Raw genomic sequence first — 15,862 nt, 5'->3', positions numbered from 1 at the left:
TTTATTGTATGTATTTTTTTAAATGTAGTTTAGACCTACGTTCGTGATTTTCTATCGAACCAAAGTTACAAACTGCAAAGTTACATACGAATCTCTGATGTCCCTAGAGAAGGCCTCAAAATTGCTAATTAAATATATGGCAGCCGGGTTCCGGGTTTTTAAAATCCGTTTTCTGAACCTACTAGAGAATACTACTCGTATAAGTCCCAAATTGTCACACTTTTATTTCCGACGGAAATAAACGTATAATGAAATAATAAATCAGCCTATATACGTCCCACTGCTGGAACAGGCCTCGCATGCGCGAGAGGTCACCTAGCTAGCCCAATGCGGGTTGGGGACTTCACATACACCTTTAAATTTCTCCGCAGTTTTCCATGATGTTTTCCTTCACCGAAAAGCACATGGCAAATATCGAAGGGTACCTATTTCGTACATAAGTTGCGAAAAACTTATTGGTACGAGCCAAGATTTAAACCCGCGATCTATGGAAATTAAGGTAACAAAATAAATTCGCGATAGACCAGGATTTAGACGTTTTAAAATGTTATAATCCCAAATTGGCGTCAAAAATCCCTTCTTTATCTAGACCCTTAACTTACTTAACTTAACACTATACACCGTGTTTTTATTGCATTCCGTTAACTTCGGGGTATTGGTAAGTACGTCTAAGGAAAAGAAACGGCATAGGTATTAAAAAAATACATAATTTTTTAACTATTTTTATTTATATAAAAAGTAATTAAATGTTGCATATAGCGTTGTTGTAACACGGGCATTACATTTAACTCAACCAAACAATTGAAAACTGTGACATATCAATGTCATTTCGAACACCGATCGTCCGAGATAGTAAATGTATAAACTCGTACTAAACACTAATCAATATGTAAACAGGCCCTGAGGCAAGTGTACACGCTCGTAAGGGCCTTATAAGATACAAATTAACTATTGATTATCCGATTATCCCAAATGGAGTGTCTTTTGAGAAAGTTATTTAATTTAAGCTCAGGGATACACACTTAAAATTAACGGAAAAAAACACGGTGTATAGACCTTCCAGCTTCCCTTATCACCATGTTATCAGCATTACTGAGAACAGAGACCGTCTAATGGAATATATCTGTAGCAGATTACTTAATATAGTTTCCGGTGAAAAAAACTCGCCCGGGTCGTCCAGTCACCTAAACGAACTCAGACGAGAAGAAACTAAATAAATAAATAGATGTTAAAAGCCCATCAACGTGCTCACTAGCGCCACTTGTAAATCATTCTGATTCTTTAAATTTAACTATAGACATTTAAAAAGGGGGGCCGCTACGTACTGTATTTTATATTTAAGTACCTTCTGCATTCATCATACTAGTTTTTACGATGCTAGATTCGTCAATCTAGGCGCCCAAAGTTAAAATGGCCGTTTTTGTTTCGAGTTCAAGGCTAGAGTAAATAGGTATCTCATTAAGCGTGCTCCACCGTAGACCGCATCATCACTTACCATCAGGTGTGATCGTGGTCAAACGCCGACCTATCCTCCATAAAAAAAAAAGTTCAAAGATCGACGAATCCAGCAACATAAAAACTAGTTTAATTATTCTGTATGTAGTTTGGTTGTAAGGTACTTAAATACAAAATACAGTTCCTAGCGGCCCACTTTTTTTTAAATATCTATCGTTAAATTTAAATAATATCAATTATTTTCCAGTGGCGCTAGTGAGCACGTTGATGGGTTCTAAAGACGAATGTGGAGAATGGTCTCAGAAGAGTGCGAAGGTGCTGAGACCCTCGCGTAATCGCCTTTTTGTACAAACGTAGTGCTCAATTTTTTTCTCTGAATATTAAGTAACATAACAGATATTATTTGACATAATTTGTGGTATATCAACCACAGCTATAACCATTATATCAATAATAACGACAGTTCCAAGTTGAGAATTTAAATTCAACAGCCAACCGAACCGAGATACCGGGCACGATTAAAATCGTTCCAACTTCCGTTCAACCTGCACGTCAGATAAAAATATAATTAAGAAAAATAACATAGAGGTCTTACATATACATATATATGAAGCGCTGGTCTGGTGGCCTAGCGCGCGGTAAGAGCGTGCGACTTGCATTTCGGTCGCGGGTTTAAACCCCGGCTCGTACCAATCAGTTATTCGGAAATTATGTATGAAATATCATTTGATATTTAACAGTCGCTTTTCGGCGAAGGAAAACATCAGAAATCAAAAATTATTCAAATTAAATTATTATTAATTATTCATAGTGAGAAAACCGGACTAATACCAATAACGCCTAGTTTACCCTCTGGGTTGGAAGGTCGGATGGCAGTTGCTTTCCTAAAAACTAGTGCCTACGCCAATTATTGGGATTAGTTGCCAGGACCCCAGGCTCCCATGAGCCGTGGCCATGTGTATAAATGGAAGACAAACATAAAAAAAACGATGACTGTTACATAAACTGACGTATTCAACTTCTGAAAGATACTCGTAAAGATATAAGAAAAAGCAATTACTCAAACTTGTTAACGTTTAGCGCAACCTTTACTATGGGACCAACCTTAAAATCGCGAAAAAAAATTTGCTCGTTTCATACATTTTGTTGGTCTGATGTTTAAATTTCCTATGGCCTTTTGACGACCAGTCTGGCCTAGTGGGTAGTGACCCTGCCTACGAAGCCGATGGTCCCGGGTTCAAATCCTGGTAAGGGCATTTATTCGTGTGATAAGCATGGATATTTGTTCCTGAGTCATGGGTGTTTTCTATGTATTTAAGTATTTATATATTATATATATCTTTGTCTAAGTACCCTGAACACAAGCCTTATTGAGCTTACTGTGGGACTTGGTCAATTTGTGTAATAATGTCCTAGAATATTTATTTATTTATTATATGGGATAGACATTTTTTATCGCGATTTCGGGGCTGGTCCCATGTCCCATACTAAAAGTTGCTCAGTAGAACCTAAATGTTAACGGGTTTGAGTAATTGCTTTACGTTTAGAGACATACTGTATAGTTGTATTATCAATTTAACGGGCAAGACTGAAACAAAATTAAAAAATCCACTTTAACGGGCAACACTAAAAAATTTTTTTTAAATCCACTTAACGGGCAAAGAGCATATAATCACTACGTTTTAAGAGACGGGACTTCCATACTAGCGAGTGGAATCCCTTTGTTTCGCAAATCATTACCAATTGTCTACGACAAAGAACTGTCAAAGTACTGTCAAAGAACCATAGTACCAACATAAACAATTTAAATAGTGTAGTACGCTACACGCTCGCGTTTCTTATCGATATCGATAAAATGGGGAGGCTTGAAATATAGACTCTTGTCTACAAATTTTGTACTCGAAATCAAGTCCACATTTAAGTTGTATGTTATATAGTGGATAGTTCTATGAGTGGACTAATACGTGGTCGAGCTTAATGTGGACTCGATTTTTTTTAGAACACCTTGTTGTTCTTCACCACTAGGAAGGATCAATGTAGCACTTTTTTCCCCTACTAGGAGGGATCACTTTTTTTCCTCTTTTTGCATACTTCTTAGGTTAAATTATTTAATTTAATTACCATTAATTAAATTTATTTATTTATTTGTACCATAATAATTTCCTCATAGGTGATGTGAAAAGCAGTATGTAAAATTATCACGTGTTAGCAAAAATATTTCCACCTATCCAATTTCTTGGTCCAATGTCATTGCGTCTCACTCTGTCATTAATCAAAATGTGAGACGCTATACACATTGGACAAAGAAATTGCATAGGTGGAATACCACCCATAGGCGTTAACACTTGAATCCCTCACTACGCTAGGATTCTATTTTAGAATACCTCGTTACACTCAGAATGTAATTATAAAATCCTTCACTATTTTTTTTCTTTATTTTTTTTTAATTAAAAGCACTATTTTCAAAATGATCTGCAGATACATGTTTCAATAAATGTAACTTTTCTATGGGAAGATGTACCAGGTCTTCGTTTCCAACAAATTTGACCCACTGCCTGCATCTGAAAACATACAGCCTTGGTTATGTACAGTTTATATTCCAAGTGTTTGCTAATGAGATGATCAACTGATTATTTAGCGCTAATATGCATCTATAAATCATGTTTTTTTGGCATCCAATTATCAACAACCCTTTATCAATGCTCTAACTTTTTATATATTTATATGTCTGTTAATCATGAGAACCGGTCATGGTCCTACTAGGCAGTAACCCTGCCTATGAAGCCGATGGTCCCAGGTTCAAATCCTGGTACGGGCATTTATTTATGTGATGACCATGCATATTTGTTCCTGAGTCATGTGTGTTTTCTATGTATTTATATGTATATATCGTTGTCTAAGTACCCACAACACATGTCTTATTTAGCTTCCTATGGGATTAAGTCAATTTGTGTAATAATGTCGTATAATATTTTTTATTGATCACAAAAAGAGAGATTAATTTACTTACATTTCAGATTAATATATTAAATAATTACTAGATTAAAAAAAATATGTTAAATAATGACCATTAATGCATAGATGATAGATAATTTTCCACTGAAAATCTTCGACGAAATAATTTTGTCATATTGCATGCAAGTTCTCAGGAAATTTCACATATTTTATTTAAGTACTTACACTGATATACAAATAAACATACAGTTATCGATAGTTTTAGTACATCCCTAGTTCACAACTAAAAATAATATAAAATATCAAATTTTCGATGTGTTTAAAGCTTGCTGCACCAAAATAAGGTCAAAAGTATCTAAAGCAATACGTACCGGTCTTTATCCAAGGGAAATTCCGCCATAAAATCCCTTTTTTCGTGATTTTCTCGAGTGGCTCGCTTGCCACATATTTCACACTTAGTAAACCGTTTTCTAGGTGGCATTGTAACAAACTCGTTCTTTACTCTGATCACGGTTCACTATTTTCGATATTTTCACTAAATAATAAAGAAATTGCACGAAATACCCGAACAAAACATTGAAGCCTTCATAACAAACAAAACAATTAGGCTGACAGTTGACTTGATGTAAACTTGACATAATAAATAGCACTGACGTTTTATTTTTCTTCGTTGGCAAAGATTTGCGAAACAAGTTCCATACAAATCTTATTTTGTTCCTAGTTGCGTCAGCCTGTTAACGGGCACGACTGAATTTTTTTTTTAAATACACTTTAACGGACAAGACAGAAAAAAAAATCCACTTTACGGGCAACATTGAAAAAAAAATTAAAAAATCCTCAAGCCTCATCGCCAATCTATAGTCCGAAAAATTCTGTACAAGAAATAAATAGAAAAAGACGATGTTACACGGTGGTCCGTACCCAAAGGGTAAAACAGGACCCTATTACTAAGACTCCGCTGTCCGTCCGTCTGTCTGTCTGTCTGTCTGTCACCAGGCTGTATCTCAAGAACCGTGGTGGTCACAGTTGAAATTTTCACCGATGATGTCTTTCTGTTGCCGCTATAACAAGAAGTACTAAAAAGTACGGAACCCTCGGTAAGCGAGTCCGACTCACACTTGTCCGGTTTTTTTGAGACCGTTGCCCTATTAAGGGATAGTTGGTTGTGGAATGAGCTACCTGCCGAGGTCTTCCCGAGGGTCTACAGTATGAGGTTCTTCAAAAAAGGAGTGTACAGATTTTTAAAGGGTCGGCAACGCGCATGTAACACCTCTGGAGTTGCAGGCGTCCATAGGCTACGGTGACTGCTTACCATCAGGGGGGCCGTATGCTTGCTTGCCACCGTCGTGGTATAAAAAAAAAAGTTGGGTAGTTTTACGGTACTTATTGTATGTCATGTCTCAGATTAATTTCAAATATAGCCGGTCAAACTAGGTACTTTGTCAATAGAAAAGGCGCGAAATTCTACTTTTGTATGTTGACAAGGATAACCCATCGCGCCTACATTTTTTTAAATTTGCCGTTTTTTTCTACTGATTGGAAACGACTTGAAAAACTATTGTCAAACCAAGTTAAGAATTAAAATCCGAAAGCAACTTCAGAGCCAAACGAACCGAGATTAAAAATCGTTCCAACTTCCGTTCGGCCCGCCAGCCAGATAAAAAAGATAAATAAGAAAAATAACATAAAGATCGATACGGCGGAACGGTGCTACCTGTTTTTTTCACTGCCCGGGGCAGTGGCTGCTCCGTCTTGCTTATTTGCTTTCTATACGGTGTTGCCAGTTGATGCATCGCGCCAATATTCTTTAAAAATATAGAGTCCGTCTAACTTTGCATCGACTTGAACAAAACAAAGTATGAAAGTGTCATTTTATACGTCATATTTTCATAGAATATAACAGTAATTATGACATTGCGACACTGCTATCGAAAATACGCTATTTATTGTGTCAAGTTTACATCAAGTCAACTGTCAGCCTCATTGTTTTGTTTGTTATGAAGGCTTCAATGTTTTGTTCGGGTATTTCGTGCAATTTCTTTATTATTTAGTGAAAATATCCACTATATAACATACAACTTAAATGTGGCCTCGATCCTAACTTGATTTCGAGTACAAAATTTGTAGACAGGAGTCTACGTTTCAACCCACCCCATTTTATCGATATCGATAAGAAACCCAAGCGTGTAGCGTACTACTCTATTTAAATCGCTTATGTTGGTACTATGGTTCTTTGACAGTTCTTTGTCGTACATTTTGGTAATGATTTGCGAAACAAACTGATTCCACTCGCTAGTATGGGAGACCCGTCTCTTAAAACGTAGTGATTATATGCTCTTTGATACCATGCAGTATGCTTGATCCGCCCATACCTAGAACTTGTTCTAGAAAAAAAGCGGCCAAGTGCGAGTCGGACTCGCGCATGAAGGGTTCCGTACCATTTAAGACGTATTAAAAAAAAATCTACTTGCTAGATCTTGTTCAACATTTTACCACTTTGGACACACATTTTACCACTTTGGGACTGTCTCTCGCGCAAACTATTCAGTTTAGAAAAAAATGATGTTAGAAACCTAAATATCATTTTTGAAGACCTATCCATAGATACCCCACACGTATGGGTTTGATGAAAAAAATTTTTTTTTAATTTATTGACGTATTAAAAAAAAACTATTCACTAGATCTCGTTCAAACCAATTTTCGGTGGAAGTTTGCATGGTAATGTATATCATATATTTTTTTTAGATTTTTCATTCTGTTATTTTAGAAGTTACAGGGGGGGGGACACACATTTTTTCACTTTGGAAGTGTCTCTCGCGCAAACTATTCAGTTTAGAAAAAAATGATATTAGAAACCTAAATATCATTTTTGAAGACCTATCCATAGATACCCCACACGTATGGGTTTGATGAAATTTTTTTTTTTTTTTAATTTTTATGACGTATTAAAAAAAAACTACTTACTAGATCTCGTTCGAACCAATTTTCGGTGGAAGTTTGCATGGCAATGTATATCATATATTTTTTTTAGATTTTTCATTCTGTTATTTTAGAAGTTACAGGGGGGGGGGGACACACATTTTTTCACTTTGGAAGTGTCTCTCGCGCAAACTATTCAGTTTAGAAAAAAATGATATTAGAAACCTAAATATCATTTTTGAAGACCTATCCATAGATACCCCACACGTATGGGTTTGATGAAAAAATTTTTTTTTTTAAATTTTTATGACGTATTAAAAAAAAACTACTTACTAGATCTCGTTCGAACCAATTTTCGGTGGAAGTTTGCATGGCAATGTATATCATATATTTTTTTTAGATTTTTCATTCTGTTATTTTAGAAGTTACGGGGGGGGGGGACACACTTTTTACCACTTTGGAAGTGTCTCTCGCGCAAACTTTTCAGTTTAGAAAAAAATGATATTAGAAACCTCAATATCATTTTTAAAGACCTATCCATAGATACCCCACACGTATGAGTTTGATGAAAAAAGATTTTTTGAGTTTCAGTTCTAAGTATGGGGAACCCCCAAAATTTATTGTTTTTTTTCTATTTTTGTGTGAACATCATAATGCGGTTCATAGAATACATCTACTTACCAAGTTTGAACAGTATAGCTTTTATAGTTTCGGAAAAAAGTGGCTGTGACAGAATCGGACAGACAGACGGACATGACGAATCTATAAGGGTTCCGTTTTTTGCCATTTGGCTACGGAACCCTAAAAACGAGTGCTTGATAAAATTATATATCGACAAACCGTAATCGATAAGCAAGTCAAGGATAAATTTAAATATGTTTATAATTCTTTTTTCGTACCAGCCAGATTAAAAAGAAAAATAACAAAGATCGATACGGTGCAACGGCGCTACCAGTTTTTTTTCACTGCCCGGGGCAGTGGCTGTTCCATCTTGCTTATTTGCTTTCTATACGGTGTTGCCAGTTGATGCAACGCGCCAATATTCTTAAAAAAATTCCAAAGTCCATCTGAGGAGTATCTTTTTAAAAGGACTTATTTCCATTTCTCTCTATTTTTTAAATATCAATGCAAGCCTGCTTATAACATAAAATACGCATTTTTATTAAGATTATTCTTGTTCTCTAAAAAAAGGTTCAAATATCGAAGTTCGGATCAACAGGGCTTATTTCTTCCTTATACGAGTTATACGTACACAGTATTTCGACGACCAGTTTGGCCTAGTGGGTGGTGACCCTGCCTACGAAGCCGATGGTTCCGGGTTCAAATCCTGGTAAGGGCATTTATTCGTGTGATGAGCATGAATATTTGTTCCTGAGTCATGGGTGTTTTCTATGTATTTAAGTATTTATAAATATTTACATATTATATATATCGTTGTCTAAGTACCCTCAACACAAGCCTTATTGAGTTTACTGTGGGACTTAGTCAATTTGTGTACTAATGTCCTATAATATTTATTTATTTATTATTATTTATTATTAGTATTCCTTGGCTGGTATTGTTATTGTACGTTGATTATCTTCTGGCCCAGTAACTACAAAACAATAAGTTTTAAACATGTTTATTTAATTTTAAGGTTTATTTTAACCATTAATATCACCAAAAATTGCCACTTTGCCATTTACATACTAAGGTATAATATAATAATTAATAACTTTATTATACCCGAACTCAACACCACCATAACATTAATTTTAGTAGTGAATTTTAATTTCTGTACCCCCTAGTGTAAATTAATTCGATAGCGAAACGTGACGTACGCGTTTGCGTTAAGTCTCATTTTGTATGGGAATTTGAGTTTCCAAAACGTCCCGCTTGGCGCGCTATTTCTAAATGCCATACAAAATGAGACTTAACGCAAACGCGCACTAGAGGCTCTGAATAAAAAGTTATCGATTTCGAAAAAGTTTATTCATGAAATGTGTAAATCAAAAAAGTGAACTTCTCACAAGGACACAACAAAACGGCTTTATTCCTGAAGTTTGCATCAAAAGTGTTTAATTCTGAAGTTGTATAGTAGATTAAATAATTATTTAGATAAATAAAAAAACATATGCCTTAGCATTTATGTCAACATGCGTTAAGTTTTTAGTCGAAATAAGCCCTTTTGAACAGGCACTCCTCATCTGTAAGGTAACTTTGCATCGACTTGAACAAAACAAAGTATGCATGTCATTTTAAACGTCATATTTTCATAGGATATGACAGTAATTATGACATTGCGACACTTTGCTATTGCAAATATCATGCAGTTTGCTTGGTCCGAAGTTACCTAGAACTTGTTCCAGCAAAAACGAGTGCTTGATAAAATTATATATGGGGCCATCCATTAATTACATCACACGAATTACTAGGTTTTTTGACCCCTCCCCCCCTGGTGTGACGTCACATTTTTCGCATTTTTTTCAACAAAATCGGCGAATCGAATTTGTTACTATTAATATTTTATCAAACTATTTTGGACAAAAGAAATATTAGTAATTATAACACAAAACCGACTAGGAAAGAAAATTAATCGCATACAACGATTATCGTTCTAAAAAACTCGTTATTTAACTGTACAGCGAATATTTTTTTTTTAATAAATACTGGTGAAGTTAAAGTGACGTCACAATGTTTGTGACTCCCTCCTTCACCTTGTCACAACATGTCACATTTTCTTGACCCCCTCCCTCCCCCTAAACGTGTTATGTAATTAATGGATGACCCCTATCGACAAACCGTTATCGATAAGATACGTATAATATTTTTATACGTACATAGGTACATAGACGCAGGATGGACGTGGCAAGTCTTCTGCCGGTTGGAAGACATTCGAATCAAATCGAAACTATTCGGAACAGTGTTAGTCTCATTTCTTATAAAAGGATTGTTGTTAATTGTCACGAAAATACGTTTAAGTAGGTACATTCAATTAATAAATTTATGTAAGCGTCTTATTAACAACTCTAAATACCTAAGTCTAGCACGTTTTTATGATCATCAAGTATTTTGTGATGTCAGTTGGTAATAGAGATGTTCGCTTATAAAGCAATTTCTCCGCTTTTTTCCATCAACTGGCAACACTGGTTCTATATTTCTATACGTATGTACCTATAGCGACGCAGGACGGACGTGGCAAGAGCAGGGGGTTTACCGCGAACCACGTTCGACGTGTTGCATCTCTGTCGCACTTGTAAATTCGTACGTAAGCGTGACAGGGAGGCAACACGTCGAACGTGGTTCGCGGTAGGCCCTCAGGTCTTCCGCCGGTTGGGATATTCGAAATACGTGGTTACATTCAATAACATAAGATATTGAATTAATGAGAATACCTGATATAATCGTTGGGAATCAAGTGTCGTAAGGATTTGCTTGTTTTATGGATATCTAAGTAGAGATTTGTCACTATAAAAGTCTATTATTAAGTTCTTGTAAAAATACTTCTGTGATGTGCATGTTTTATAACTTCCATTTTTAGAGTTCCGTAGCCAAATGGCAAAAAACGGAACCCTTATAGATTCGTCATGTCCGTCTGTCTGTCCGATTATGTCACAGCCACTTTTTTCCAAAGTATAAGAGCTATACTGTTCAAACTTGGTAAGTAGATGTATTCTATGAACCGCATTAAGATTTTTACACAAAAATAGAAAAAAAAACAATAAATTTTGGGGATTCCCCATACTTAGAACTGAAACTCAAAAAATCTTTTTCATCAAACCCATACGTGTGGGGTATCTATGGATAGTTCTTCAAAAATGATCTTCAGGCCGGTTGTAGATGTCCGGTGTTTTCGCCGGAAACCGGACCGTGTTACGCGACTACGTCCGGTTTTGTACATGGCTACCGACAGCTACACCCAAGAAAACCAGACATCGTCGCCGAACCCGGACAATTGTCCGGCGAAACCACCAGACTTCTACAACCGGCCTTAGGTTCCTAATGTCATTTTTTTCTAAACTGAATAGTTTGCGCGAGAGACACTTCCAAAGTGAAAAAATGTGTGTCCACCCCCCCCCCCCCCCCCCCCCTGTAACTTCTAAAATAACAGAATGAAAAATATACATTACCATGCAAACTTCCACCGAAAATTGGTTTGAACGAGATCTAGTAAGTAGTTTTTTTTAATACGTCATAAATGGTACGGAACCCTTCATGGGCGAGTCCGACTCGCACTTGGCCGCTTTTTGAATTTCGAGTGCTAGATTTCGTGTGGCTTCCTTCAATACTTTATCCGCTAAGCATTAAAATTCTACTAATAGAATTGAAGACGGGTGGTGAATACCACTAGGTAGATTCCCAATTTCTGTGGCTCGTAATTCAAATACCTATAGCATTTCGCCATTTTCCGCAGATTTTCTAGTTGAGAAATTGAACGCACGAAATTCAAAAATCGAACTCCGGGCCTATAGTTGGGTGGTTTAACATTAAAAATCCAACCTAATTTGACGTCCCACTAAGATTCTAATGCGGCTTTAGCTTTTAAACGATTTACTGCTACCATCTCTATATAAGCAATTTACAAAATACCTATTTTAGAATTGAATACGATCTGAAATCATCATACATCATTCGGCAGCGTAAATAGTAATCTCACACAAAATCACCTTTCCAACCGGGCGCGCATAAAAATTCTTCGAAATTTAAAATAAAACGGTCATAATGAGCGATTCCCGAAGATTTATAACGCAAAATGATAGCAGGGGAATTAGCATAGCGGATGATGTCATGGTTCCGACCCGGTGAATCCGGCTGCCATGATATACAACTGACATTATGAATATGCATGTTTATTTGGATGTTTGGACGTTTGTTTTACGCAAAAACGGCTTAACGAAATTTTAAGAAATTTAGCACTCAGTTTGAATCGGGGGTATCGTTTACTTTTTTTAAACTAATAACTCTTGGGTTATTTCGACTCACGACACAAGGACTACTTATTGTTTTATACAAAGAAAACAGTGTCCCCAGATTTTCATACAAATTTTGGGTGTGTTTCGTGACGGATCATATATAGTGTGTAATACTGTGTAATCTGTTTGAATAGGTAGTGTATACATATTTTTGGCATATTTTTCGTGTCCATATTTTCAGACGTGACTGTACGCTGTGTAAATTATAGGCGCTGGTGGCCTAGCGGTAAGAGCGTGCGACTTTCTATCCGGAGGTCGCGGGTTTAAACCCCGTCTTGTACCAATGAGTTTTTCGGAACTTGTGTACGAAATGTCATTTGATATTTACCAGTCGCTTTTCGGTGAAGGAAAACATCGTGTGGAAACCGGACTAATCCCAATAAGGTCTAGTTTATACCCTCTGGGTTGGAAGGTCATATGGCAGTCGCTTTCGTAAAAACTAGTGCCCACACCAATTCTGGGGATTAGTTGTCAAGCGAACCCCAGGCTCCCATGAGCCGTGGCCAAATGCCGGAACAACGCGAGGAAGAAGACTGTACAAAATGTATGTGAAAATACATCACAAAACTGTCATTTTTTTTCCAACCATTTTTTTCGTTTTTATATCGATAGCTCTCGTGATTCTGAGTAGAACTAACTCTAAAAGTGATGGTTGTTCGAAAAAAAGTAAATGTTGCGCTTTTATTTGAAAATGCTCAATAGTGCAATTAATAATATTATATACCTAAGTGCAAGTATATTTTTTTCGAAAGAGGATATTGCTTGCGATTCTGTAAACTTGTCGTTTCGATTCGCCAGCATATATATCGGAATGGCCAAAGTGCTCAAAAATATCTAAACATGCACTTTAACGTCTTGAATTGATAGTAGAACTTTGTTCAGATATTTGTGAACACCTTGGCCGCTTCGATGCATGTTATAACGCACACTTTTTTTTTAATGAAACATATTTACAAATAAATATACCTACATAAGAAACCTAACAGCCTATCACCCACTTATTTAAAAGATAATCGATAGAACAAGTAGCTCAGAATTCTCGTTAATCGAAACAAAAAAACACATTAACATTCCAAGATCCGCTTTAGTCAAGTCGTTAAATTACAAATCCAAATACAAAAACAATAAATCTTCCACAAGAAATCCTAATTAGAAAACTAACTGTATCCGTATATTAATTAGAAACGCTAAACGAGTCAATTTTCGTTCCATACCTATTAGCGCCGCAAAATAACAGATATACGGGACGGATTCCGATAAATGGTAACCCTGAGAGGGGAGCGGGCGCAGTATCAACTTCAAGTCTGGTAACTATGCAGCGTAACTCCGGTAGCCGCACAACAGGTCCATGGCACGAGAGGGGAGTGGGGCGCGGGCCGTAGGAAATCCTTTACACACACATAGAGCGCGCTAGTGTGCGCGCGCCATCCGGTTTTCTTTCCATGTGCGCGGGCGCAGCGCTAGTCGATCGATCAATGAGCCCGGCATCAGCGCATGCAACTCATTGATTAAGGTTATGAACGTGGAATTGTTTATTCATTGATGAATATTTTATTTGAAATGAACGTTTTTGTTGGCCGTATTGTGACCTTCACGCGCATGTATTTGTACCGTGTAATCTGGGTGAGATACGCGCGCAGACACTTCGATAAGCTATATCGCTTCTAGTTTAGGATTACAAGTTATAAATACACTCAAGAGGAATGGAAGAGTCACTTATTATGTCAAATCTAAAGTAACCCGTTTTAGAGATCATTATCTCGATTGTTAATTTCAAGTATACGTGAAGAAAAATCGAAAACATAGTATAAAAACATTAATGCCCTTGTGCCACGTGGTATAAGTGCAAAAGTAAGAGTTACATGATTCGTAAAGGTTCCCCTAAGTGCCCCTGATACGACGTTCAGTCAACATCAAAAATAACGTAGAATATGCACTATTCTCTATCTTCATCAAAAGATATGTCTCTATAAAAGATGATGTATAAGATGCTACTTCAGAGCATCGACTAAAATGTCCTATACAAAATGAGTGCACGACTGTGCACTTAGCGAATACTGTAAGTAAAACTACCCTCTTATATTCCAAAATCTCCCAGTAATTGTCCAAAACTAACGCGAACATGTTTAGGCGCGATTATTATCTGAATGACGGAAGTTTGAGGCAAAATATTTTCATAAATGACAGAAAAAACCCCAGATAAATCAAAAACAACGTTATACATACTTAATTATATATTGAACTCGTGGAGCATAGGTATAGATTGTACTACAGTTGGTTGGTTTTACTTCGTACCTACAATGGTGGATGAATTGTAATAACTAATGAGATATTTCTTTTTTTGCAGAAACGGCAACATCAAACCTTGATCAAACTCACATATAATGTAGGTGAGTACACCACGCAAAAGTAGTTTTTATAATGGACTTAGGAATGTCATATGAATAAATGGAATATTCCGACAAAAATCCGGGCCTCACCCTAATAATTCTGACATTTCCTAGACGGTCATTTCTCCAAAAATTACCGAGTGACTAGCCACTAGTCCCTAACTCGCCACCATATGCTATAGCACAAGCTTCTCTTTCCTCTGCCCAACTCCAAACGTATAGCTAGTGGTTAGTTGAGATTTCTAAGCACCCCTGACACCCAAGTCTCCGCGATATCCAGATAAAGGAACAAAAATCCTGAATATCAGGAAAATCTAACCTAAGCAAACCCTAAAAACTTATTTAAAAAAAAACAGTGATATGATAAGTTACAATGACCGTATTTCTAGACAGCGCAATCTACTGTTTTTGCCAAAAACTTGTCTCAAACAAACAGCTAGAAGTTCGTTTTATATGTGCATAAAAATATTTAACAGGTTGCCAGCTGACATAAAAGACCTTCCAATCAACAAGTTTAAAAAAAAATATTTTTATGGCTTTGTGACATGTGTTTTTATTCCATACATGAATACTTTGATTATGAAATTGAACAGTTATAGAAATTTGAAATTGTAATAAATCGCTGCATGATTTTTCTAATGTTAATAATTAATCTGACATGTTATTTTTAATATTTTCATGTTATTTTATGTTATAGTGCGACTATATCTACCTTAAATTTGCATGCTACACTAAGCAGAGTATGGTTGGACTAAAATATATTATTGTACACCTTTGTAAACCCATATTCAGCAAATAAATAAATACAAATAAACGGAATTCATTTTCAAGTGACCAATAAGAAACATGTCTAAGCCATTGGAAAAGAAATGATAGATCAAATTGATTATGTTCCATGTTGGCCCAACCAGTAAAAGCCATTATTTTATAATATATTATTTAAAATATTGATCAGCAATATAATAAAGTTACGACCTTAGGACGGGTAAACAAGCTTACGTCGCATATTTGAATTTTGAAATAAATTACATAATTTAACGGTCCCCCATATATTTTTTTTACCTAAAAAATTAAGAGGAAATAATGGGGTTAAAAGTGTTAAAACTGCATATTTAGCCAAAGAGCCCTGCTGGAAACTTAAATACCTAATGTATGGATTTAGTCACACAATTTTTCGTAGAAATAGACCCG

General features: G+C 36.1%; 1 protein-coding gene across 9 annotated transcripts in view; it reads left to right on the top strand.

The window, feature by feature from the left end:
* LOC133517340 (protein sprouty) overlaps positions 1–15,862 on the top strand; it is a 134,416-nt gene that overhangs the window by 58,008 nt on the left and 60,546 nt on the right. For all 9 annotated transcript variants that reach the window (XM_061850626.1, XM_061850618.1, XM_061850622.1 and 6 more), the window contains one exon: positions 14,629–14,671. The gene's annotated coding sequence lies outside the window, so the exon portion shown is untranslated. The remainder of the gene's footprint in view (positions 1–14,628; positions 14,672–15,862) is intronic.

This window comes from Cydia pomonella, chromosome 4 (assembly GCF_033807575.1).
Source record: "Cydia pomonella isolate Wapato2018A chromosome 4, ilCydPomo1, whole genome shotgun sequence".
Taxonomy (NCBI): Eukaryota; Metazoa; Arthropoda; class Insecta; order Lepidoptera; family Tortricidae; genus Cydia; species Cydia pomonella.
Note: the sequence above shows the minus strand (reverse complement) of the source record. Positions and strands in the feature narration are given on the sequence as shown.